At 40.1% G+C, this 25,217-nt stretch overlaps 1 protein-coding gene across 1 annotated transcript in view; it reads left to right on the forward strand.

Annotated features, from left to right (window-relative positions):
- Nucleotides 1-1,869: 1,869 nt before the first annotated feature.
- The window catches only part of grik4 (glutamate receptor, ionotropic, kainate 4), a 200,799-nt gene continuing 177,451 nt past the window's right edge, over nucleotides 1,870-25,217 (forward strand). Inside the window, exon 1 of the mRNA XM_033977353.2 lies at nucleotides 1,870-1,935. The gene's annotated coding sequence lies outside the window, so the exon portion shown is untranslated. The remainder of the gene's footprint in view (nucleotides 1,936-25,217) is intronic.

The following is a 25,217-nucleotide window of genomic DNA, read 5'->3' on the forward strand; positions in this document are numbered from 1 at the left end:
CCATTTACATCCTGATTCTATAGGTGTGCTCTGAACACATTTGAGTTGTGTCGTGTAGTTTCAGTCGGGCTCATAAAATATTAATATCAAGCAGCATGCAGGTTTACTATTGTATACACAAATATTCCATTACATTTCAATTCTAACACCGATATAATAGAACCAGGCTTCCAATTCCCACTTGAAGTCTGCTCATTTCATTTTGTCAATAACACACTGTAAATGACTCCAGGCACTGCAGCCATGCAAAATAGACACTGATAAGAATTTACAATATAATGTGCGTCACCAGTTTATGCATGTAATTTATTATTTATTTATCTGTTTTGTTGGTATTGAAATGTACAGATGCATAAAGTGTCATGTGAACACCATACTCAGTATTTAGAACATGATCGTGGTTTATTTTCTCCTATTGAATGGTTTAGTCAGTGGTTTACTCAGAATAATCTGTTTTCCAAGCGCTTGGCTCAGCCTTCACCTTTCACAGTCATCCACAAATTTGAATGGAATAAATTTGAATCGTCCTTCTACTAGTGTTTTTTTAACCAATATTTAGAAAACACTGGCATGTGGTATCCATAGGGTTCACTGTAATGAACGAAACCTATCCGCAGGTAAAAGGGCAACATTTTGCCTTATTGTTTCACCTATTTGGCTTTGACAGACTAGACAGGAGAGAGCACCACGGAGTTTGGTGATAAGGTCAATGGGCACAATAGGCTGCTATAAGCATCCTGTGAGTGAACATCAGGCACTCTTTTTAAAACATGAAAAATAGGCCTATGCTCTTTCCCCTTGGTGTCCATTAAACTAAAAGAAAGACAAATTAACCAATTTTATCTACCAGGTTAGTGGGTGCTCAGAGACAGTAAAACGATTACAGGGCAGTGAAACTCTAAAAACACTGACTGCACTTTAGTCAATAAGTAAAATACATATACGGACATCTGGTTTGTATTGTACTTTATTACTTCATGTCAAGCCAATGTAGACAATGTTTGGATCACTTTTACGCACACTCTGTTTCCAGTCCCACCCCATCCTGGAGACTAAAGTCTTACCTCCAGCAAACATCGTCATCCTCCGAATTGACATCTCCACGATTTGTCCGGTTTTTGTCAGAAAATTGTCAAGCTGCTCATTGCCTGAAGGCTGAGGAAAGCTGCTGTGACAGAGCTCTGAGTTTTTACCATCAGCGAATATTCGTGGTCACGTAGCCTACACGGATTCGCTCTCTCTTTCCCTCTCTCTTCTGTGTGTGTAGCTCCACTCTCTCCGCGCACGAGATTCAGAGACCAGACTTCGCTCGATGTGGACGCCTGTGTCTCTGTCCGCTTGTCTCACAGCAGCCCGCAGTGGATACGGCGGGGAAGCAGCCAGGGCGCATCGACTTCCACGCATGATCTAAACGAGCTTACAGCGGAGTTCCTTTCTCGGATGACCTCAGCACCAAGTGAAATTAGTGGCATTAGTCTTCTCCCCTGTGCGCTCTTGTCTCCATGATGCAGGATACGCAGCATCACAGAGCATCTGCTTAGACCTGGCTATTATCAAACAGAAGAACAACCGGTAAAAGTCTTTTGCCCGGGAAATGAGCAGCGCTCTTGAAAACATAGAGCGGAGTGGATTTTGTTGGAACTATTTCTAAATACGGATACCCAATGACATCCGCTCTTTGCCTCATTAAACGAGAAGTCAATGTGTCAGCAAGACAACAAGTTCACTGTAGAAGCTGCTCTGGTCGCGGTCCCTTCTTCTCCCAGGCTCTTCTCTCAGTGCGGAGTGTGTGCGTCCATGCGCGCGGAAAGACACAGGAATCACACGCAACCGGGAAATTAGTTATTACGCTTTTCTGGTAAAACCACATTATCTGCTGGACAGGCATCGGCACTGAGTGAATGATCCGGACAGACCAGTGGAAGAGGAAACAAGGTGAGCTTTTAAGTTTCACATGAAGTGAAAGAATGAGGGCGGTGGATTAGCATATTGTCAAAGGCGCCGCTGCTTCCTTGGCGCAGGTTGTAGCCTTGAATTGGTTTTGCCACCTGTTAATTTTACAGCTCTTTATGGCCGTGGCATCTATGATAAGTCCTCAGCTCAAACTGTTGCTGCATGCTGCTGTTTGTTTCATTCTCTTTCTTACTTCAGGGCTAGGGTGAGTAATGAGAAAGAATCTGTCTGTGATGGTGCTGTAAATCTGTCTATTTATTGTTGGAAGAAGGATGTCATATCAAAAGTCACATTTATATTAGGCCTATCCTATGTCATGTGATTCCATTGGCGTTTTCAGTTGACATTGTTATTTTATGTTAAAATGTATAGGACAGCAGGAGATGCAAGAGGGATCGATACAGGGAAATGCTCGCCTTTGGCACCACCTTGTGGTTGTTTTTTATATGCTTTCACAGAACAATTGAGCTCTCTTTAGAACAACTGAATGCACGTGTAAATGTGCAAAAATACAAAATGACACTTGAAAGCTTGCTTTAAACACGTTGTACTTTAAGGCTTTATAACATAACCTAACTTTCTCAACATCCACATTTCCGAGCAGTGTTTCTTCAGCTCAAAGCTGTTTGCCAGTTATGAGTGCAGTCATAAGAGTGTGCAGTCATAAGAGTGTGCAGTTATAAGAGTGTGCAGTTATAAGAGTGTGCAGCTGTAAGAGTGTGCAGTTATAAGAGTGTGCAGCTGTAAGAGTGTGCAGTTATAAGAGTGTGCAGTTATAAGAGTGTGCAGTTATAAGAGTGTGCAGCTGTAAGAGTGTGCAGTTATAAGAGTGTGCAGTTATAAGAGTGTGCAGTTATAAGAGTGTGCAGCTGTAAGAGTGTGCAGTTATAAGAGTGTGCAGTTATAAGAGTGTGCAGCTGTAAGAGTGTGCAGTTATAAGAGTGTGCAGTTATAAGAGTGTGCAGTTATAAGAGTGTGCATTTGTAAGAGTGTGCAGCTGTAAGAGTGCAGTTATAAGAGTGTGCAGTTAAAAGAGTGTGCAGTTATAAGAGTGTGCATTTGTAAGAGTGTGCAGCTGTAAGAGTGTGCAGTTATAAGAGTGTGCAGTTATAAGAGTGTGCAGTTATAAGAGTGTGCAGCTGTAAGAGTGTGCAGTTATAAGAGTGTGCAGTTATAAGAGTGTGCAGTTATAAGAGTGTGCAGCTGTAAGAGTGTGCAGTTATAAGAGTGTGCAGTTATAAGAGTGTGCAGCTGTAAGAGTGTGCAGTTATAAGAGTGTGCAGTTATAAGAGTGTGCAGTTATAAGAGTGTGCATTTGTAAGAGTGTGCAGCTGTAAGAGTGCAGTTATAAGAGTGTGCAGTTAAAAGAGTGTGCAGTTATAAGAGTGTGCATTTGTAAGAGTGTGCAGCTGTAAGAGTGCAGTTATAAGAGTGCAGTTATAAGCACAGTGCAGCTGCCTACAAGCCCAACTCTCAGATATACACTGGCCTTATAAACATCACAGTCCTGTCTTATAAAAATCTGCATCTTTAATCACCTAAACATTATTATGAGACAAGTACATTTATTTGCCAGTTATTCTGGTTCCGACTGTATTTTATTTGAAGTTGTAACCTTCAAGTTCAGATTTAACTAATTACCGTTGTGACAATGTCGAGTGACTTAATTGAATTACGAAATGGAGGCACAAGGCCCAAGTTTGTTTGCAATGAAATAACCCTCTTTCACAACAGGGCTAGTGTAAATGGACATTAGTTAGCACGTAGCTGATTAGCCTCCACCTTTGAACTCTTAGTATATGAATTTTTCTATGGGAAAGTCTATGGGAAAAATGAATGTAAAATGTACTTCTGGAACCTGATCAGGCTGTCACTGCTGAGCTCCATTGGTATAATAAAATCCGTTGTTAGTCCATTGAGCCTCTTTTATGTGATACCCCGCTACACACGTGTTTCCAATCAGGCCTGCTGTTAGCAATTCAGTTCAATTCGGTTTAATTCAGTTCAATTATTTTTGTATAGCCCAAAGCACAGCAGCAGTTGCCTCTTAGGGCTGAACATAAGAGTTAACGTACTGTAGTTTGTCTTTGTCTGTCAACCAAATGCAATAAGCCCATAAACCTGTACAAAAGTGTAAAGTTGGATAAGAAGATGAAGGAAAGCAAAAAAACAAACAAAACCCAAAACCAAGCAGGTAAGGCACTACATCATTTTAAAGCTGCTTGTGAAATAATTAGTATTGTTGCTACAGTATTAAAATGTAGCCTGTATGATAATTCAAGCACTTTATTCTCTTGAACTTGTTCTTATTGTGTACTTGCTTTAATCTGTTGATAGAGGTTATTGCCATCAGTCAGAAGTCAAAGGTGAGAGTGTAGGAGCCAGGTGACATTTCAGGCCTCATCTTCAAGGTTGTTTTAAGCTGTGTTCTGAGCTTGCTGTTTAATTCATGCTCTCCTGTAGGTCACAACTAGCTCATGCTTTCTGCAGCTGCATCTGGTGTTTTTGAAGGTTATGGTGAGGACATCCTCCTCCAGATGAACTCTAGTCCTGATGCAAACAGGTATTCCTCTCCACACACAGCTCACAGGGCTGTCTTTCAGCATACAGCATGGGAGGCTCCTGGAGGGATGGTGTATTATGTTGAAGGCAGGATGACAGCATTTACTCAGGAGGCTACATCAAATTACATATGAATGAATGTGACTTATACAACCAAATATTTTACATTTTAGGAGCAGATTTTTGTATTAATAGGTGTATATTGGTGGTGGAATACAGGAATGGCTTTAACTGTAGACAAATCTATATAAGCCCACATAACCCACATAAGTGATGTAAGCCCACGTAACTGATCTAAGCCAGTGGCTAAGTCTAAAATGGCAGGATGAACCACCACGCTAAAGTACATTATGTGGTACACGCATTATAGTTTGAGGAACTACGATCTAAGTAAACATTGGCCTAGTAAGCACAGAATATTTAATACAATTAATCAAATATCAAAAATAATGTAAATAAAAATGTTTAGAGCCACACATTCTAGGCAAAGCAATAACATCTCCATGGAGACAAGCAAGTGACGTATCTTCCACCAAAAAAGTTAGTGCACCTTTAAGGATAAAAACAAAAGCATTTTGCAGAGCCCAAGTGGCTGCACCAGGGAGTCTTCTAGAAACGCTGGTCTACAGTGTGGACAGTCCACATCCTCCTGGGTTTATTTGCTTCTCTATTTTTCATGACAGTTTGCTTGTGTGTCTGCACGTTGTGCCTTTGGGAGTGGTAAAACTGACTAAACTGTCTAAAATGATCCATATCCGCTGCACTAGTTGTCAAATGTTTGGACAGTGATAAATGACATGGAGAATATTTGTGAGGCAGGCTGCCACAGATAAAGTACCTGCAGGGACACTGACCTACCTGTGCCCCCAAGTCCAAGTGGACTCCTCACACATACACTAACAGTACTCTCTATGCAAATGGGGATGAAACTTTTTATTACATTCTTGTACTTTTCATTATTGCTAGACATCCATTACTGTGCACCAGGAAATGCTTTAATTAGATACTCATATTGCATGGCCTAAGTTTTGATTTGGTTCTTGCTCAGCGCTGCGCTTGTATACCAAAGTTACTATTTAAAACAACAGCTTGGAATTTGTCCAAAAATGGTGATCCTGAATGATCCTGGTGTTTTTATTTCACTATTTTGTCTGTAAATCAAGATATGACCAACATATAACATAACAAACCAAGCCTTATTTCCCTGAGGTTGTCCCCCGTAATGTTAGCGACAGATTTGACTGACAGTGTTGCTAAGCGCCCCTTTCCGCCAAACGAGCGGTGCTAGCCTCAAATGGCTGAGCGCTATGGGTGATGTTGCAATCCCTCAGTAAGTATAACCAGTTTCTTCTATGCATTCACCTGCACCCTCTTTTTCTGTTATACTCGGGGATTTTTTTCTTCTTTTTTTTTGTTGTTGTGTTCAGTGGGCACTGTGAAATTGTATTTATGCTGTATTTCCATTATCGTTATTAAACCGTGGCATATTAGATTTTCAACACTGCATTTCTTTAGCGTGCAACTAATGGCACATTCATATTAGATTATTGCTTCCTTTTTAAATAACAGATGGTGTAAGAGGTGAATCTGACCGGTGAGAGCTTTACAGTATCTCACGTGTTTGCTGAATACAATTCTCAGTGCTCAACTTTACGTCCCTATTACGTAGCGCTAACCCAGCTGCACCACACTTGTTTCCATAGCAGCCAACCTCTATCTACTACTTTGTGCCATTTTGGAGATGAGTCATAAATGTTAGTTAATGCACAAGTCCTTCAACAACAGAAGGCTCGGAAATTAGGTGCTGCCATGTTAGACCAACTGTGACTATTGTTAAAATCATCACTAAAATATGTGAAAATGTGACTGAAAATCACTTGCACTATTATTTCAGTGTGATTTTCTGTATAAGCTGTATAGGAATAATAAACAGCTATCTACTACGGTCATAAATCAAGCTTTTACTATTGTTATAAAGTAGTTTGACAGTATGTGAATGGTAAATATATGTGTAAATATAGACTTTGACTAGCTGATTATTTGTGTATCAGCTTATTCTTTAAAACTGGGGTACTTCTTTGTATATGAGTAAATTTTGTGTTTTCCCCCAAAGTGTATATTATAAAAACAACACTGTGACAAAATGAAGATGCTTTGAGCGTCTGCGGCTTGCACCTGTCTGCAGCGAATAATAAAATATTACTTTATTAGAGCTGATAATAAATAAATAATAAAGCATTTTTATTTCTGGTCAGCCTGGAAGTAAGCAATGAAAGCAGCCCTCTTTTACATTTTATGTCACTGTCTGAAAAAAGCTGTTCTAAATTTGCGCACAAGCCTGAGAATGAATGCATGGGGATATTAATGTTGTGCCAAAGGGTTCTTAAGAGCTAGGAATAAGCTGGACAAATTTTTCCGCTGTGTGAAAATCAGGTGCCCAAGCATTAACTTAATTAGTTATATTAATATGTTCTTTGGACTATTATAAATTTAGCCAAACCCATACTCTCGGCTTTTGCAATCAAGTCTTGATACTAATCAATGAGTCATTTTCCCTCTAGGCACATGTCGAAACAATGTTCAAATCAGTCTGGGACGTTCGCTCCTTGAGATGTTCATTTTCTGCCATTCTCTATGTCTGTCTCACTGGTAAAAGGAGATTATAGAGTATATTTTCTATGATATTAAAAAGGTTGCATAAAATTTAAATGAAACAAACCTTTATTGTTATGTAAGAATATATATTTTCGTCAATAATACATCTTTGACTCCTCCTGTTTGTCTGCCTCTGTGCTAGTCTGTCTGATACTTGGCAGTCTGGCTTTTCACTGTGATTTGTGATGTGAATTATATAAAAGATCAATATTCTTCTTTGAAACACCAAACACCATTCAAATGAGCATTTTTACAGGCTGACAGCACGTCTATAGTCTGAATTGGTTTCATTAATTCCTGACCACTTTTTTATGATGAAAACTTGACTAGACTAACTAAACTAGAAGTATGCTGACTTGGATTTTGGCAGCAGATAGACTAATACAAGCTAATATGACCTCCTACGAAGACCAGCAACTTGGTTTATTTTTGTACTGAATGAATTTGCTCTAATAAATCATTCATTTCTTTTTATGAACTCTTACTGTGAATTTGGTATTCTGCCCTCCACGCTGATCGATAAAAACACAATTACCTCTTCATATATTTCTTTTTTTGGGCTTTTTCAGTCTGCTTAATACAGACAACCACAGACTTTGATGAAAACAGTAGACAGGTTTTCATTAGTTTCATGTGGAGGGACAAGTGTTATTTAGAGAGAATCCCAATCAAACACTCAGGTAGTCCCAGCATCTGTTTATTCCTTATTACAGATGGTAAGAGAATATAAAGGAGTGTTTATTTTAGGACAAAAACAAATACAAATGTAGGCTATAAACCACTGATAAATCGAGCACAGTTTATTTATGCCATTGTTATTGTTCTCAGTGCAGCTGTCTTTATTCTGTTTTTCTGCTTTCTATTGGACCTCTGACTGTATGAAGGTTACAGCACATGAGGATACATAGCACAACATACACACTAACTGTTACTGCCCCTTATTGTCTTTGCCTTTTTTTGGTGTCACCTCTTATTAGAACTTCTTGTTAGTAAAAAAACAAAACAAAAAACAAAAAAACAAACAAACAACTTTTTACTTGATTAATTTCCCATTAATCCACATTGCCATGATACTGTTGTGTGGCTTTGTTGTGTGGCTTTACTGAATGTATGATCCAAGCTTTAGTGTTGATTTTATTGGCGGTTGGGGTTCGCGTGCCATTGGCTATGGGCCTTTCAGCTTGATTGACACCTGGTTGAGGAGAGTAGTTGTATCCCAGGTGCAGAGGCACTTTTTAATCATGTTGCTCAGACCGTGGCCGATAAGAGATGTAGGGGTGATTATGGGTGGAGGAGGACGTCCTCTCTGTTCTAACAGGAACATCAGTATTCAGATGACCACGTCAGCTGGGGTTACACAGCCACTGGAGAGATTTGGAAAGGCTCTGACACACTCCCTGTGCCAAGGAACTTGAATCAAAAGCCTTAGGCTGGTTTGTAATCTGTGAACCCTTTCCTTTCTGATGACTGCATGGGTGTTAATGGCATTTTGGATATGATGAGCTCCACTGACCTCAAAAGCAGGTTCAAAATCCTTTTCAATATGTGAACACTAGTAATATAGTAATTCAAAATGATGTGATTTTGAGGAAGAAGGAATCAGTTGTGCTGATATAAAATGCATCACAAATGTAAAAAAAAGCACTGTTTAATAGCACAAATGTACAGCACATTAAATCAGTGCCTTTCTGTCCTGTGTCATTTCTTTAAAAATCACTTGTGTTGTAACCAGCTGGACGCATGGACATTCCAAGGACTTGCACTGGGAGGAGACATCTAAAGAGAGCTCCCTGCCATTTCATATGTCCCTTGTAGCTCCTATCAAATAATTCCTGTCAAATGCATCACTCTTAATATAGGCTCTCCCACCAGTAGCTTCTTATGACCTTACCCAAGTGCCAGTTAAATGCAAATGAGAATTGTGTATTCCTTTTTCATACATAAGCCACATTAAGTTGTCAGTAGAAAACATTACTGCCAAATGAATTCAGTGCTGTGTGCTTGTCACTTCGACAGCTAATTGGATCATCAAGTCATTTGAAAGAATTTGTGAAGTTACACAAACATTGCAGCTAAAATATAATTAGTGCTGTATGACATTATAATGTTTGTGCGCTAGTCTTGAGTTTTGTGTATCTTTTCAGTGGTATAGTGGCATGTTTTACAGTCATAAGTTTGATTTCACTCTGTAAAAGTTTTTAGATGTTTAAGGCGAACGAGCAGCTGAACAGAAACACAGGAGCTTGGGCATCAGCTTGATCCGTAGTACTCTGCAGTTCAGTGTAGTGTGCACTGAGATGTTAATGCTCACTAAAGCTTATCCATATGTCTTAAGCTTGGAGTAGTCACTTGGTTAGCAGACTGAACAGGTTTCCACTGATGTCCTTCTCTTAATTAGCCTAATGAGCGGGTTCCCAGAGAAGAGTGTGGATGGCTGACATGTTTGTTGCAGCCAATTAGCGCACAGTCCTCTCTGTAGTGGAGTTATCTGCTGAAAGGTGGTGATTGGGATCAGTGGACTGGTGCCTTCATGCAACCTGCTGCACTTCTGTGGTGATTCTATTGATTCACTCAGTAGTGAGAGGGAAGGATGCATTCAATACATTATTAAAAAAAAAACATGGAAATAAGTTGAATGCCATCGTGACACTGAAATAAACAAATCTGATTGCACCTCTGAGTTGCTGCGGATAAGGTGGTGTCCAGACTGAGAGATCTTTTAGAAATAATCAGTTTGGATCCCTGGCAATATTTTCTCTGCCTTTGAGGTTCGCAATGGCATTTTTTCCTTTGCAATTTTTGATAGAATTTATTACTTTTGCTGTCATTGTAGTACTTAGCCTGAGACTTAAGTAAACCCTTCTCACAAGATGATTCTCCACGTGTGTGCACAATCTTTATCTTGTCATGAGAACTTGTATCATCCCTATGTCACACTTATGACATAGGCATCGGTGCACACACACACACACACCCACATACACATACACACACACAACTACACACGCACGCACACACATACAGAGGCTCTGGACTTTTATTAGAATAACGAATTAAATCCAGAGCAGCTACCCCAGTGCCCGTGGAGGAAAGTACACTACATGAAAAGAGTGTAGAATTGTAAAATGTTACTTGCTTTGCAGTAAATACAGTACTGTAGCCTTTAAGACTTACACAGTGAGACTAGATGTTTAGTCTGCACTTTTATTTTCTCAAAGTGATGACTATAATGTTTTTGTCAGGGACCTTTTTACTGGATTATTATTCAGCTGGAAGAACTTTAACCCCTCTCATATTTTTGTGATTAGATCTGTTAATAACAGAGCTGAAGGGAGTGTGCATCTATTTTTTATTTGGGCTTTTTATCACAGTAAAGCAGTTTATTAGTAGTGCCATAATGAATCACTTGAGATTGCCTTTGGTCCTTTTGGGAAGTGTTGTTTAAAGGGCACTGGGCCAAGCTGTGCTTAAACAGAAAGTGCCTCTATTGCAAACTGAGTGCATTATAGGTCAGGGACTTGAACTATTGCTCCCAAAAGTACGCATACATTTGAGGCTTGCAGTGTAGTAGACACTGCACCTTTTCAGCAGACCTTGCATTTCTTTGCAATTAAAGGGTTGGAGAGACTGTACTATAGCGCCACTACCAGTCCACTTGTCCCATTTATGTGGACATCTCATTTGAAACATGTCAAGTCACTCTGCACTACAATTATGCTGCAGAGCGTTTGTTGTGACTGAAGAAAAAGGGAGGGCAATTATTGGTCTTTTCAATATTCACTGTTACTTAGTAATTATTGGAGCAAATATTGACAGGTTTGACCTCTTCACAGTAATGTACAGCTGTTGGCACTGGACACATGGTGAATGTAATGCCCAGACAACATTGACCTTAAAGGACTGATGCTTTTTACTTGTGTGTGTGTGTGTGTGTGTGTGTGTGTGTGTGTGTGTGTATATATATATGTGTGTGGGTGTGTGGGTGTGTGTGTGTGTGTGTGTGTTTTCTGAGGTGGCTTGGTCCTTATTCCATTCACCCACTGGAGGCTGTTCATTAGTGCAGTCTGTGTATACTGAGATAATTGTTTCAAATGCAGCCACACACTCCCCAGAGGTGAGAACATTGAGCTGGTGCTTTGGGATTTCCTGAGACACTTGTGACCATTTTCTGTTGTGAAGGTGAAGTGTTGTAAGGACAGCACACAGAGGTGGGAGAGGGCTGCCTGTTCATATTGACCCAATGATTCATCTTCCCGTCCCTCATGCTTTTGATTTGGGTTTAGTGCACAGGGCTTTTGTTGTAAGTGGGCGGACAAGGTGACCCGAGCTGTAGATCAAACTGTTGAACAACTGCTGGGGGACAGGGTCCTGCCCGCTTGACTGGACATCATTTTTCTCCATTTAGCCCCATCTTGCACCTGTAATAGGGTGCTCGTCCACCTGAATGCTCATAGGCCCTCTGGGATAGATTCATGCTTTCACTCGCATCAGCTCATCGACAATATAAGTCCAAATGATCTGTTCATCTCTGACCTGCATACTCATGCATTCTTAACCTGCATTTATACTGCTGTAATTAATGGAATATTTTTTCGACTTGTCAAGGAACTGTAGTTCACTTGTGTAAGAAGTGTTGTTTATTTCCTTTTCTGTATTTTATGCATGTTCTGTAACAGTCTTACTGAATACCAGGACTGGATATTAAGAGACAAATGTGGTAGTTAAAAAGACTGTATCAGTGTTAACCCCAAAGAAAGTGGAGTAAGTCTTGATTTGAGTAAGTAAGAACACCCAAACATCCTACACATTACATGAGTGGTGAGTGGCAAAGATACTGGACCATTGCTGCTCGGTCTGGGCAAATCCACACACTCACTTTAACTGTTACTAGGAGCAGTGAATCATGGGAGCACGTGTGGGCGACAAACCACATAGTTCAATCGCTTTAGGGCTCTTTAACACACGACTAAAATCATTCTTACTATTGTCAGAGGGATAGTTAATTAAAAAGGTATTTCTGATGGGGCCCATGTGATTTTGAGCAGACTATATTGTTACCCACTATCGACTGTATATATAAATGGATATAGCTAGAGCGCTGGCTCCAATTCACTCTGTAATCATTTTGGTCTTATAATGTTCATATAAATCCACCCTGCATGATCCTGGTGTTTTATGTCACTATTTTGTCCGTGAATTTTAGTTACTCTTACTTCAGTTGTACTTTTCCCAAATATTTTTTTACTGTTACTTGAGTAATTTCTTGGACTACCACTTTGTACTTCCACTTGAGTAGTATTTTGAAATAACACTACTTTTACTTGAGTACAATTTTTGGCTACTCTACCCACCTCTGGTTAATTAGGATAGTTCAGGCTATATAGAAAATCAACAGGCAATGCTATTTAGAAAGAATCCTAATCACTGCTTCTGCCTTGTTTCGATAAAGCCATAATATTAATCCATAATAATCCATGACAGTGACAAGATCCAAGGTTTGAATTCTGTTTCTTTTTTTAAATCAACATATCAAATAGAAAACCAGAAAACCAACATATAAATAAAATTGCATTTTTTTTTCTTATACTCATCATTTGACACTGCTGCAGTGGGACACGGAGGGAAGGCAGTAAAGTGAATAGTACAAAGAGGCAGGGATATAATGGGAATATTAAAAGCCTTCTAGTTTTTGTTGAAGACGTTCTGAATTATTGAATGGTTTAGACAGTAAACAGCCAGGCGGCAGTACAAGCATTGTATGTTTTTAACCTCTTGATATGACATGGACATGAGTATGTACATACAACAAAAATCCTTTGTTCACTGATCAAATACACCCTGATGGCCATGGCATGTCCTTGTCAGTGTCTTTTCCTGTCAGCAAGCCCTTACAACAACTTGAAGCTATTCCACGACACAAGAATTCTAATTCTAAGTGTTGCAGGATCACGTTAGGTAAACACACAACTGAAGCAGCGCTTATGGCTCAAGGGGATTCAAACACATTTGAAATCACTCCTGTTTTTCTGCTTTGATAAAATAAGCTTTGGTTGAATCAGAAACAAGCGTATTTAATCAAGGAAATCAGGCTAGAGATCTATTGCTATTACCAGTAATTAAGGTTTCTTCAGGTGTAGGGTAATACTAAATATTGAAATACTTATTTGAAAAATGTCGGCACTGGCTACAAATATAACAATCATTTATTTATTCATTGTAATATGTTCTATGTTGTCTACAAGCTAGAATACCCATGTGGATGTTGTTATATTGGAAGGAGAAAATAGAAAATTAGACTTGCAGAGCATAAACAAGCTATCAAAAGTGATAACCTACAATACAGCACAGTAGCACATTATAAAGAAGTAGGGCATGGAAGCTGCCTGAAAAAAATCAAACATGTGAAAATGCCTACAAGAGGTGGAGATGAAATTACTTCAGTGGGAATCCTTAAGGCTACAGAATCTCCAGGCCTAAACCATCACCTGGATGGACCTGGATGAATTTAATCTCTTGTCTCCCTTTTAAAAATGTTTAATATCACCACCTGTATTTTATTTTAAATATATACTGTCAGTAATTATCTTGAAGCGTAATCTGTATCTTTGTCTTGTCATGTGACCAGATCATGTGACCTGTCAGTATAAAAGAGGCCCGCTAGCTATTTTGTTCTTCAAATATCTATGCCCTGATTGAAGGCCCAGTATGGCCGAAATGCGTTCGCATTTTTTATTAAATCAGCTGAATCAGCTGTGACTGAATAAAGGCTTTTTAATATTTTCTAAATCCCATGAGTGCCTCTGTCCTGTTTAAATGATGATGTTGATGGTTAAAAGTTTATTTATTTATTTTTTTTAGATATAGTAAATTCCAAAAGGGTAAATGTAGATTATATTGCTTAACCTAAGGTCTCTAACGGCAGGCTGATGGTAATCCATTGCGTGAAGTGCAGTGGCTTTAGTTGTGTCTCTACACTGGCTCTTGTCCATAGCTGCTTTTGTGTCTGATGTCTGTATGAATGTGGTGGGAGTGACCAGAGCAGACTAATCATTTCTTCATTTGTAAAATACAGGACACTGGGGAGGGCTGGCCACACATGATAAGGAGAACTCTCTGTGAGGGAGGGAGAAAGAACCTCCTCTTCCTTATGCCAGAGCCGGAGTTAAACCCAGGGGTGCATTAAAAGGCTAATTCTCCTATTCACGTGATTGTGAACGTTCTAACAGAATATGTTTTTGTGAAAGGCTGCACGTGTATGTGGTGCCGCGGGCATGAGTTTAGCAGCACACGACCCCCCGCCGCTCAGATATTGATGTCTGATCACAGGGTGTCTCATGCTAAACAAGGGGATGGATTTTTCATATGAAAGGCAATTAATTTGTTTTTCTTATGTTGAACTCAGACTGAAAAGAAGACTGCGTCACAAGCGTCAGTGTATTTAAACATGTGCCAACTGTCTTTCTCTGGAGCAGTGTAGATCTGGAGCCTGGGGTGCCACATTCTGTTCTGATGCTCACAGTTGCATACATGCGTTACATCCATTAAACAGAAGGCTATACGGATCAATCTTTATCACACGACAGTACGCTGTCCAAGTCATTACAGCGATGTACATGAGTGTGAACATGGCCCAGGTCCTGACCAACTTTCAGCAGGTGTTAATGGCCCCACTCAGTGACTCTCCACCAGTGAGCCCCACTAACGGGATTCATTTGAGCTCATTAGCGTTAATTGAAGTAGCTCTTTTCTCCTTATGTAACGGCTGCCATGATCATTGGAGATGTGAGAGAACCGTCTTGTGATATAGTCTTGAGAGGCGTCTGAAGTCGTTCAGTCCGAATTATTAAGATGTTTGTCTCTGCCAGTCCAATGGTAGCAGTGGGTGTAGTACTGCATACACTGAGCTACATTAGAACAGAGGATTCAAATCAAGTTTATGTTTGACTCATTTGACATTTATTCTGGCTATACTAACGGGCCAAAATAAGTCCTGTATTTATTCAGGTAATATAATATCATATACATCAAAATAATCCGATGCAGGTCATATATATATATATATATATAAGACACTTGCTGCTCTGTAGGTTATGCAAGAGTTGTTGTTCATAGTTCCTGTATAATGTACACTGTGTAGGCATAGACTGTATATATAAATGAATGAATGCTAGCCATCTTGTTACAAATAGGAAGTGAGCATGGGCACGCTTCTGGCTCCATCAACTTCAGCTCCGATTCACTTTACATTGAAAAACTGTCACCCCCCTCTCTGTAACTGTTGCTGTCAGGCTTGTCATATTGGTCTTAAAATGTTCGTATTGACCCACTCTACATGGTCATGGTGTTTTTATATCGCAATTTTGTCCATAAATCAAGACATAAACATTCATAACAGGTTTAGCAACAGCGCCTGCTCCCTGTTAAACCAGCGGTGCAGGCGGGAAGGGGCGTTACCTTCAACAGCCTGGCTCCGGATTGGTTCGTTGGTTGCTATGATACTCGCGGTCAGAACTCGGCTCCAAATATGTCCCTCTAACTTCTAGCCTCGATGAGCATTTGACTGGAGCCGAATGCTATGGGTGACATCGCACTCACTTAGTCCACTTCTTACAGTCTATGTGTGTAGGCCTGTTACAATAACACATTTTGAAACATGATATATAGTTACAGAGGAATATTGCGATAAACGATAATATTGAAACTACTTTATGCCACTGTCACAAACCAGGATAATCCCAGTGAACAATTTTTAAATATCAGTATCATTAAGCCTGAGCTGCAAGAAATAAATGGCATGAACTGATAATTAACCATAGCAGTAATTTATTCTACACTCTACAGCTCAAATCTTACATTATTACATAAAAAAGAACCTACGATAAACATTGAGCCCCAAAAGATACTGTTCCAGCTGTCATATATTGTACGATAAGTTGATATTGTAATTATCATGACAGGCCCAATTTTCAGTATAATAAAGCAGCTGCCAGCTCATCTGGTATCAGTTTAAAACCAAAAAGGTAAATGTAGATTTGATCATGTTTAGGTTTGTTTTGTGTTTTTCTCAAACAGTGTGTAAGAGTTGCAGCGGGTTTTTGAGCTACAGTGTCTAAGGAATTTTGCTTGTGAATCAATAGTTTGTCTAAGTCTAGGTTTTATAGTAGTTGAGGTACATTCACAACACTTTTATTGTTATTTCTTTACATTACATTTGTTTAGAGTCTGGGCTGGTGTTTTCGTTGTTTGGGTTGAACGTTTAACACATTAAGGAGGAAAGAAGCACTAGGTGATTACGCTGACACATTGGGAATCCTCTGTTAAATACATAGTTTTCTTTAAGCCCTGACCTGTAATAAATAATTCTGCCCCATAGGACTGCACGATATGAGAAAAAGATTTGATATTTGATAAATGTTTTCTGTTGCCATAATGATATAATTGCGATACTTTAATGTAGTTTTTTGGCACGGTAAGTTAAATTAAAACAAAAAATGCAACTTCATTTACCGAACTGGGTCGAAATAAAAACTTAACAAAGACAAAACCAAGACCAATCCAAGTCTAATGTAGAATAAAATAAGGGTTTTTATCCATTTTACTTTCCAAAAACTGTACCCTTCCATAAAATGTTGAAGTTTGTGTTGTTGCAATATATTTATTTTCCTGTGCTTTCAACTATTAACCACCATCTTAAAAGATAATCCAATATTAGCCATGTTTTAATGAAAAGAAAAGGGTTTATACATTAGCGCTTTCCATTGCGTCACCTGATCACATATTGCCACCATTGTCAGTGTTAGTATTGACCCACAATGCACTGCACACCCCACTGTGTGTTGACGGTTATAGACTGAAGCATGTGAAGTGGTCTCTCACATCAGATGACATGAACCTTATCAAGATGAATGCCCTCAAGGATAAGTGTCATGTGGCGAGCGCCTGCCTTTTCAAAGCTGTCACATGATCATATCCATCACCTGTCCACTCTGTCACAACTACACGTCTTCTGTGCAGACATGTGATCTTCGAGCCCTGCTTTGCATCCAGAGGGTCATTCATGTGTGAGAATAGATTTCCTTTGGTCATGGGGCAGTGTAGATAAGGCATTAGCGGTTTTATTCTGACATGTGTCACACCTCATTCAGACAAGTGGAACGTGTGACCTCAGATTGCATCACTCATGTTGAGGTTTGTCTCTGCTTTGAGCTATAAACATATGATCAACAGGCCAAATGTTGTTGGTACAGACCTGTTTAAGTGTTGGACACACTCACTTTATTCCCTTTTTTCAAAGATATGAAGGTATACGTTAGCTTTGTATCTGTAAGCTCTATTCTGATTTAGCTATGTGCAAAACAACAATTGTGATATTATAAATTTTCAGTATATATCCCACCTCTGCTAAGCCGTGCCTGTTTCCAGCCCTGTTCCTCATGGCCACTGACTCATCTGATGTGACGGCTGCACTAACATGACTCCAACAAGATCCTCTGGTCGCTGCCTCTGGTGCAGCCTAACCCTGCCCTGAACAGCTCTGATTGAGTCATTTGAACTCACTATTACTGAGCGTGCATAAGTGCAGCCTTTGCCACCAGCAGAGATGATACTAACTGCACCAGCACCTTTGGCCCCTTGGACGCCCCCCCTTCCAAGCTCATTATCAGAGAGTTTAGAGATCAGGGCTGGGAGCAGACAACAGAGTGGTCCTCATTAACAGAGAATAATTGTGACTTTGGACTAAAAACTAAAGCAAGGACCTTGATATCATTGATCACAAGGTAGAACCTTCTGTTGTCTGACAATGCCAAGAAAGGAGGGCCTCGCCAAGATTGGTTTGATTTGACAAGAATCACTGTGAATAAAAATGGCCCATCTCTCAGCCGCCAAATAAAAAAAAATGTTGTAGCATTTAATGGCCACTCCAGCATGTTTCTATCACCCAAACGAGTCCATCTGACATTTCCCCTTAAATCCCATTTATACTGAACATGGCCTTATCTTTCCTGAGGGATTCCAGCCAATGACTCCTGTTTGCATGTTAACACAGCTACCTGGAGAATAGTGACAAAAGCATGTTGATCTGAATGAAAAGCTGGGGATTTACATAAGGAAGCGTATTAGAGTGTCATTCTGTGTGTAGTTACTATGTCCTGGGAGCTCTTTTTCCGCCCCCTTCAATTCCCCTGTGCGCTCATCCCTTGGCATTAAATATATTTACAAGAGTGTTATTAGAATTACTAGAATCCCACAGGGCCTCTCTGACAGAATGCAACAGCAAAGCTCAAATGCTAAGCTAAGTTAATGTATTCATGAGAAAATGTGCATCAGCTTTTCCTCATTACAGGCAATTTCATTTTAAAATTCAAGTCACTACTGAAGGTGGTGTTATAACAACTCGCAATGCAACTTGACCATGCTTTTCTGGTGTGTCTGTGCTACTGGACTCCAGATCAGGACAACTATGGTTTTATGATATTTGAATCAGCTACTGGTGATTTCAGAAGTGCAGCTCAATACTTACTACTACTACTTCTAGACTATAATATTAATTTAATATGTTCTGACTACTGACTTTCCCCATGTGTAAGCAGGATCTCTAAGCAAAGGAAAATGCATGTAGTATGGACTTTTGAAATTTTGTGAATGGAACAGTAGATTCTTTCCCATTGCCCTAACTCCTCATCTGATCTATTTTAGTTGAGCTGATAAAACAGTTTGAGCTCACACTTGTGCAAAGGGCTTTTATCTGAAATGAAAAGAGGAGGTGAGTGCATTTTGATCTGTAGCATCACATACATTCATATGAGGAAGTGGACAGTACTCACCAGCTGTGCTTTGTTATTGAGCTGCACACTGCTGAAGTCTTCTGTCAAAGTGCTGCCTAATTGTTTTGTGAAACCTTTTAGATTTCACGAGATTAGATCTGACTTGAGATATCTTGAGAGAGTTACCACTTTTACAATGAACTGCATAGTCTGCCATGACCAAGTGCTTTGTGGTTAATTTAAAGTATAAACTAGTAATTAGTACAAGTAGAAGGCGTAATAAATGACTTGTGTGATTTGAGAAGAGGAAGTCTGGTGACGTCCTCATCTGGCTAAAGGTCAGATCTGAAAAGAGTAAGCAACAGGCCAAATTGACTGAATCACACAGCATTTAATCCACTAGTTTAAATCATTTGACTTCTTCAGGCTGGGTATGTTACTAAAACGTTCATCTGACTTTACTCGTGTTGGACAGATCTGGACAACATCACAGAGCACATCACTTTATAGGGAAAGACACTAATGGACATGAATGTAGTATCTTGTCTCTTGTGCTGGAGAGTACATTTACGAGCTAATGGTGGTTACCATGTAATTGCAATGTTAAGTACAAGCAGAAGAGGTGGCACTCCAAAGCGATCGATCAAAAGTAATTTAAGGTCGTATTCACACTAGCACTGGTTAGTACGCTTTAATCGAACTCTAGTTCTTTTGGCCACAAAGTCCGGTTCGTTTGGTCAGGTGTGAATGCGCAATCGAACTCTGATACGGTCCAAAAAAGCGAACTCTGGTCCGCCAAAAAACCTAGGTCTCGGTCCGGTTGAAGTCAACTCTGGTACGGTTCGAATGCATATGTGAACGCCAAGCGGACCACAGGCCGCTCCAAAGACAGGAAGCGGATTACATGCAGAGCATTCTGGGTAAATAAAACCAAAACAAACACGGGTGCAAAGCTAGCGGAGTGGAGAAATGGCTCGTGGTCAGACGTGGAGTGAAGAGGAGGTAAAAGCCCTCATAGAAATATGGTCTGAGGAAAATATATGTCAGTTACTCGTGACCACGCACAAAAACAACGAGGCTTATAAATTAATAAGTGAAAAAATGAAAGCAGTAGGATTCCCCCGCACTGTAGCATTTTGTTTACATTTCCCTGCGGAAAAGAAGTTGCGTTGTATCGACCAATAGACGAGCGGCGTTTCTTCTTCATGGTTTTTTGTCTTGTTTCCTTCCATGGTTTTTGGTACAGCGCCACCACATGTGAAGGATTAGACAAGCTTCTCAAAAGGTTTGGTTCGTTTGACAAAAAGCAGTGTGAAAGCAAACCGCTCCAGTTGAAAATGTTAACAATGTTTCAATTTTGGTCCCGAATCGAACCGAGTCTACTGGACTATTAGGTGTGAAAACGACCTAAGTCTCCTGACATATCACCACCTGCATCTTTGTCAGCAAAACATTGATTGTACAGTCCACTGAAGTTTCTGAGGTCATAAAATGATCAGGTGTGCTTTGGATTTGAATTATTTGGATGATTTGAATGATGAAAGATGACACAGAAAGTTAGTTATAAAAATTTTTTCCCTTCTTTCCTTCTTCTTTCGCGATGATATGTGACAAGTACTGTATTTTTACTTAAACTGTATTAAAATGTCATTCTTCTGATAAAAGCCATGTGGGAGAATGCTACGAGGCTTGAGATGTCCATGTGAAAATGTGTAGTGTATGTCCAGTATGTTGGTCATTAGCTCTGCCTGTGTGCATGAGAGCTCATTCATGACTTAGAAATACATACACAGCCCTGTTCACACTGCTTTCTGTGTCACTGTATCACTCCACCTGAGCGGCCCTACTCTTCCACCAGAATACTCTCCAGTCATTATGAATGCTGAGTTCTCCCTCTCATCTCCTCCAGGCTTAAAGTACATGCAAGTTTAATGAAAGCCCACATTGACACTGTGGTGCACATTTGGAGTTTTATCTCATAGGTTTTTCCAACCCCTTAATCAGAACTAAAAAACTCTCACAAAGTCATTTTTCAAACACAGTCACTTTCTTTGAACATTGTAAAGTTAATCTAATGAGTGCACAAGTCTCTCTGGAGCTAATGTATTTTATTTCAACTTTTCACTGGCGTATTTGCTTGGCTCTAAAGACACAGTGTGACCCTTTGATGATATTGACAGCGGTAATCATAATCTGTTATTTTCATGATTTTTGCAGTCATCGCTGAGGCTCATTGAGCGAGGGCCACACATGCATACTTGTCTTTTTACTACCATTAGCCACATACCTTGTGGTGCTTGGCCACAGTAATGATGCTTGACTCTGGCTCCCACTGACTACCTTCCAGTGTCAACCATCCATCTGCTGAATGAGAGTGTTACAGCAGCAGGGCTGAGGTTTTGGCTGCCCTGAAAACAACAGGATTTAAAGTAATAATGGTAAATGTGCAGTTCTAACATACACAGTATTTTAGTTACTGTTCGCACTTTATCATCGAACATTACACCTCCATTTTCATTCTTAGAGCTATGGGCATACATTGTAGTGTGTATATTGAATCTTTCCTTTTCACTATATTGTATGTCTGTAGGAGTGCTATAGTGTATATTTTTTAGCCACAGTAAACCACAAATATAAACCAAATACTGACAAATTGTTGGAGATATTTTTGAGTAAGTGCCACGGGCCACACAATTCGGCTGCTCTCCTCTGTGAAAGTGTGGGCAGATCCATCACCCAAATGAGTTTGTTAACAAATGCTGATAGTGGAAACTTGTAGCCATAAACAAGTGCAATTGTAGAGACCAGCAGTGCCCACAAAGACCCCTTCCTTTTTAATCACCCCATAATTCTACCCACTGGCCTCTTATTCATGCGCTAACCTCATGTCCTCACAGCTGATTGGGCAGTAGTTCAATTCCCCCTGGGTAAAATACTGTTTTGTATACTCTAGATTGTCAGCCTTCATGCATTCATTTCATTATTCAGTTCTCACTACTCACTGGCCACACTCAGTTTCTCTGACAGAGTTGATCGATTTTATGTTATATTTATAAAAGAGCTTCACAGTAAGATAATAGACCCATTTTTACATCTGCAAAATGACCTGCTCTTTGCTACTTTGACTGCTTCATATAGTTCATATATTTTCTGGTAGAGTGTAATCAATCCTCACGCTTGCTGTAGAATGTACATATAGGAGGTGACAGGTAAGGCATAGCAAAGAAAGATAAACTCAATGTGTAGTTACATCTAATAGGTTATGGGACCCTCTGTCTCTGTCAAGATGTGGCCATAATTTGACTTTTTTCTAGAATAAGGATAGAATGTGAGTATTGGAGCAGTGCTTTGGTATGAGATATTACCTGTGGCAGGGCAATTTCCATTGTAAGCAGGAGCAGGCTTCACTCCCACTTTTAATTTTCACATGTGATTGCAATTTTTTTCTCCCTTTTTCCAAGAGCTGCCTGGGTGATGCTGCAACTCTGTAACTGGGGATGGTCTCCAGTGAAGCTGGCACCTTCCCCATAAATAACAGGGTAGATGTGGCACACTCCACACAATCATACTAACCTCGTGCGTCTCCTTGCATAATTTAGACTCTCCTCTGTGACATACCTCATGTGGGTGGAGATTAACGCCGCCACTTCTCATAAGACAACAGGGCACTTTTGTTGATTGCTTGTAAGAGTCGTGTCATATGTACTTGGTTTTCAAATGATGAGCAGCCCTGAGGTGGTCGGTAAATATTCTCCATTTGTAACATCCTCCATTCCTGTGCCACACTGCTCTGCCTTCTGTTTTTTTCCCCTTGCTCTAGAGTCACTAACGCAGACACGAACAAGTCTCTGGAAAGTGAATGGGCACAAAACTCATGACAGTTTCTCATTATCCACTAAATAGCAGCAGATTAATTACAATGACAATGACAGATGGTGTGTTAGCAGATCATTGAGACAAGACCCTGGGGAGGGACGTGGACATGCAGGTAACAACAGTTTGCCCAGAGCACAGCCCAATTTGTACTGCGCAGGGCCTGGGTTAACTGGCCTTTGTCACACTGTGTAGTTACAACATTGTGCCTTTTATAGTAGTTCTGTTAGGATTTGGTTTAATGTAATTACTTTTGTTATAGTATATATTATTGTAATAATGGATATTATAAAGTAAATTTCTCAGGCTTATGCACATGATAATCATCATACAATAAGGCATCATTAGTTATGTGAAAAATCGGAGATTACAGTCTTGAGTTATTCTAGCTTTGTCCTCAACCATTCTGTGGTGTTTTGGGGAGTTAAGCTGTTACAGGGATCTGCCATCAGTTTTGACATTCAAATAATTATTCTGCAATTTTTGGTGAAGAATTGTGGGTGATTTTTCAAATAAACACAGATGTAGAAATTATTTTCTTTGTATTCTCTTTCAAAGCTGTCACATTTTCTCCTTGTCAAATAAAGGAACATTGTCTACACTTGATGCTGTTGACCTTTATTTAAAGGTCCTATGTTATTTAAAAAAAAAAATAAAATAAATAAAAGTCTTTCCTCTCAAGAGCACAAAATGCTTGGTTCCAAGCCTTAACATCATGCAGTGAAACCCGGCAGTGCTGATGAAATCCTGATCCGACTTGTAGATCATGTCAGCTCTATATTTCAGGATCGTGATTGGCCTTGCTCCATTGCATTCCAGCTGTGGCTCATATGTGACTCTTTAGAAGTACTAAATCTGCTACCTTTACCATAAAGCTTTTTAATTAAAACACTCTTAAATAATGTCTCTGGATGTATACAACATGGCTGACTTTTGTGATCCCTTTGCTAGCTTTATCCTTCAAATGTCTCCTCCTTTTATCTGTGCCTGCATAATGCCTGCTTTTATAATAATAATAACAAAACAAGCACAATGTGCACAAGGCCGCGTCAGCTGCAGTGGAGAACTCTGGAATGGAGAGGTGTCAAAGAGCCGCTCAATAGCGAGGCAATGGCTCCATTTGTACTCCAAGGTCATCGTGCTCTCAATAAGTAATGTTACCAGTGCTAGACAGTAATGATGGCCTTTGCTCTGAGCCCTGTCATTATTGTCACAGCATAGACCACTCTTTATTCAGGCCTCAGCTCTTCATAGCAAGTGTAACCTATATAACATACAATAATATTGTGTCATGCGTGAATGTAACATTTCTACTGTCTATACTTTGTACATAATCAAACCTGCGGAGCATAATGATTTAGTTATTTTGGCCCTATGTTTAATTTATATGTCATTTATTTATTTTTACCTTGTTGTCGGTACGATGGGTGTAGCGGACCAATGACGTGCAGGACTCGGGACAGGTTTACAGTGTTTTATTTACAGGTAGTGAAAGTTCAGTCTTAATAGTTCATGTAACACACACAGGGAGCAGGGAGTGGGAGGCAAACCAGACGGGAGTGGTGTCGAGGAGGGACGGGAAACCAGGACCGAGACGAGGACAGGATCACGATGAGACCAGAGCAAGCCAGGCAGAGATGTCCAGAGCGGGCATGAAGACAGTCAGGCCCGAGCACGACGGGACCAGGAACAGGGCCAGGGAAGACCCAGCAGGGATAGTCCAGAGAGCTGGAGACAGGGCCGGAGACGGGAAGCAAGCCGGAGGCCAAGATGGGACAGGAGGAAAGGCAGTGAGGAGGACTGTACCGAAGCTGGAGCGAAGAGGCAGGAGCAGGGACGAACGAGAGCAGGAATCTGGAAGGTAGCAGAAATCCGGTAAGTAACGGGCGGACAGGCAACACAAATACAAAGCTAGGCTGAGGCATATACATTGACACGCGGACGGTCTGGCACCAAGTGTCTTCTGCCGAGCCCTCATATACTCAGCAGCAGGTGGGGGTAATTACGCTGATGCACTCCAGGTGCGCGCGCGGGTGGGGTGAGGAACTCCGCCCAGCTACAGGCAGACAGGTAGGGAAGGGGGAAGAACACAGGAGGACAGACAATGCAGGCATCATGACACTTGTCTTTAGGGGCTTACTCCAGTGCTTGGAGGATTTTGGTATTGAATGTTTATTCAATATACTCTTTATTTAATTTATACCAAATAATTAGTAATTTGTTCAAAGAAACCTCTTGACAATTTAGCAAGCCACAAATGAACTAGTCATTTATAGGTAATTGTTAACCTCTATTTGGAATGCGAGCTGTCTCGTCATTGAGTCTAATTTCATTGTTAGGATGAACCTATTTTTTTGAATAGCATTGTACAAGCAAGGAGAGGACATGTGGGGATGATATTAATGTTAT

This window comes from Periophthalmus magnuspinnatus, chromosome 13 (genome assembly GCF_009829125.3).
Source record: "Periophthalmus magnuspinnatus isolate fPerMag1 chromosome 13, fPerMag1.2.pri, whole genome shotgun sequence".
Lineage (NCBI taxonomy): Eukaryota > Metazoa > Chordata > Actinopteri > Gobiiformes > Gobiidae > Periophthalmus > Periophthalmus magnuspinnatus.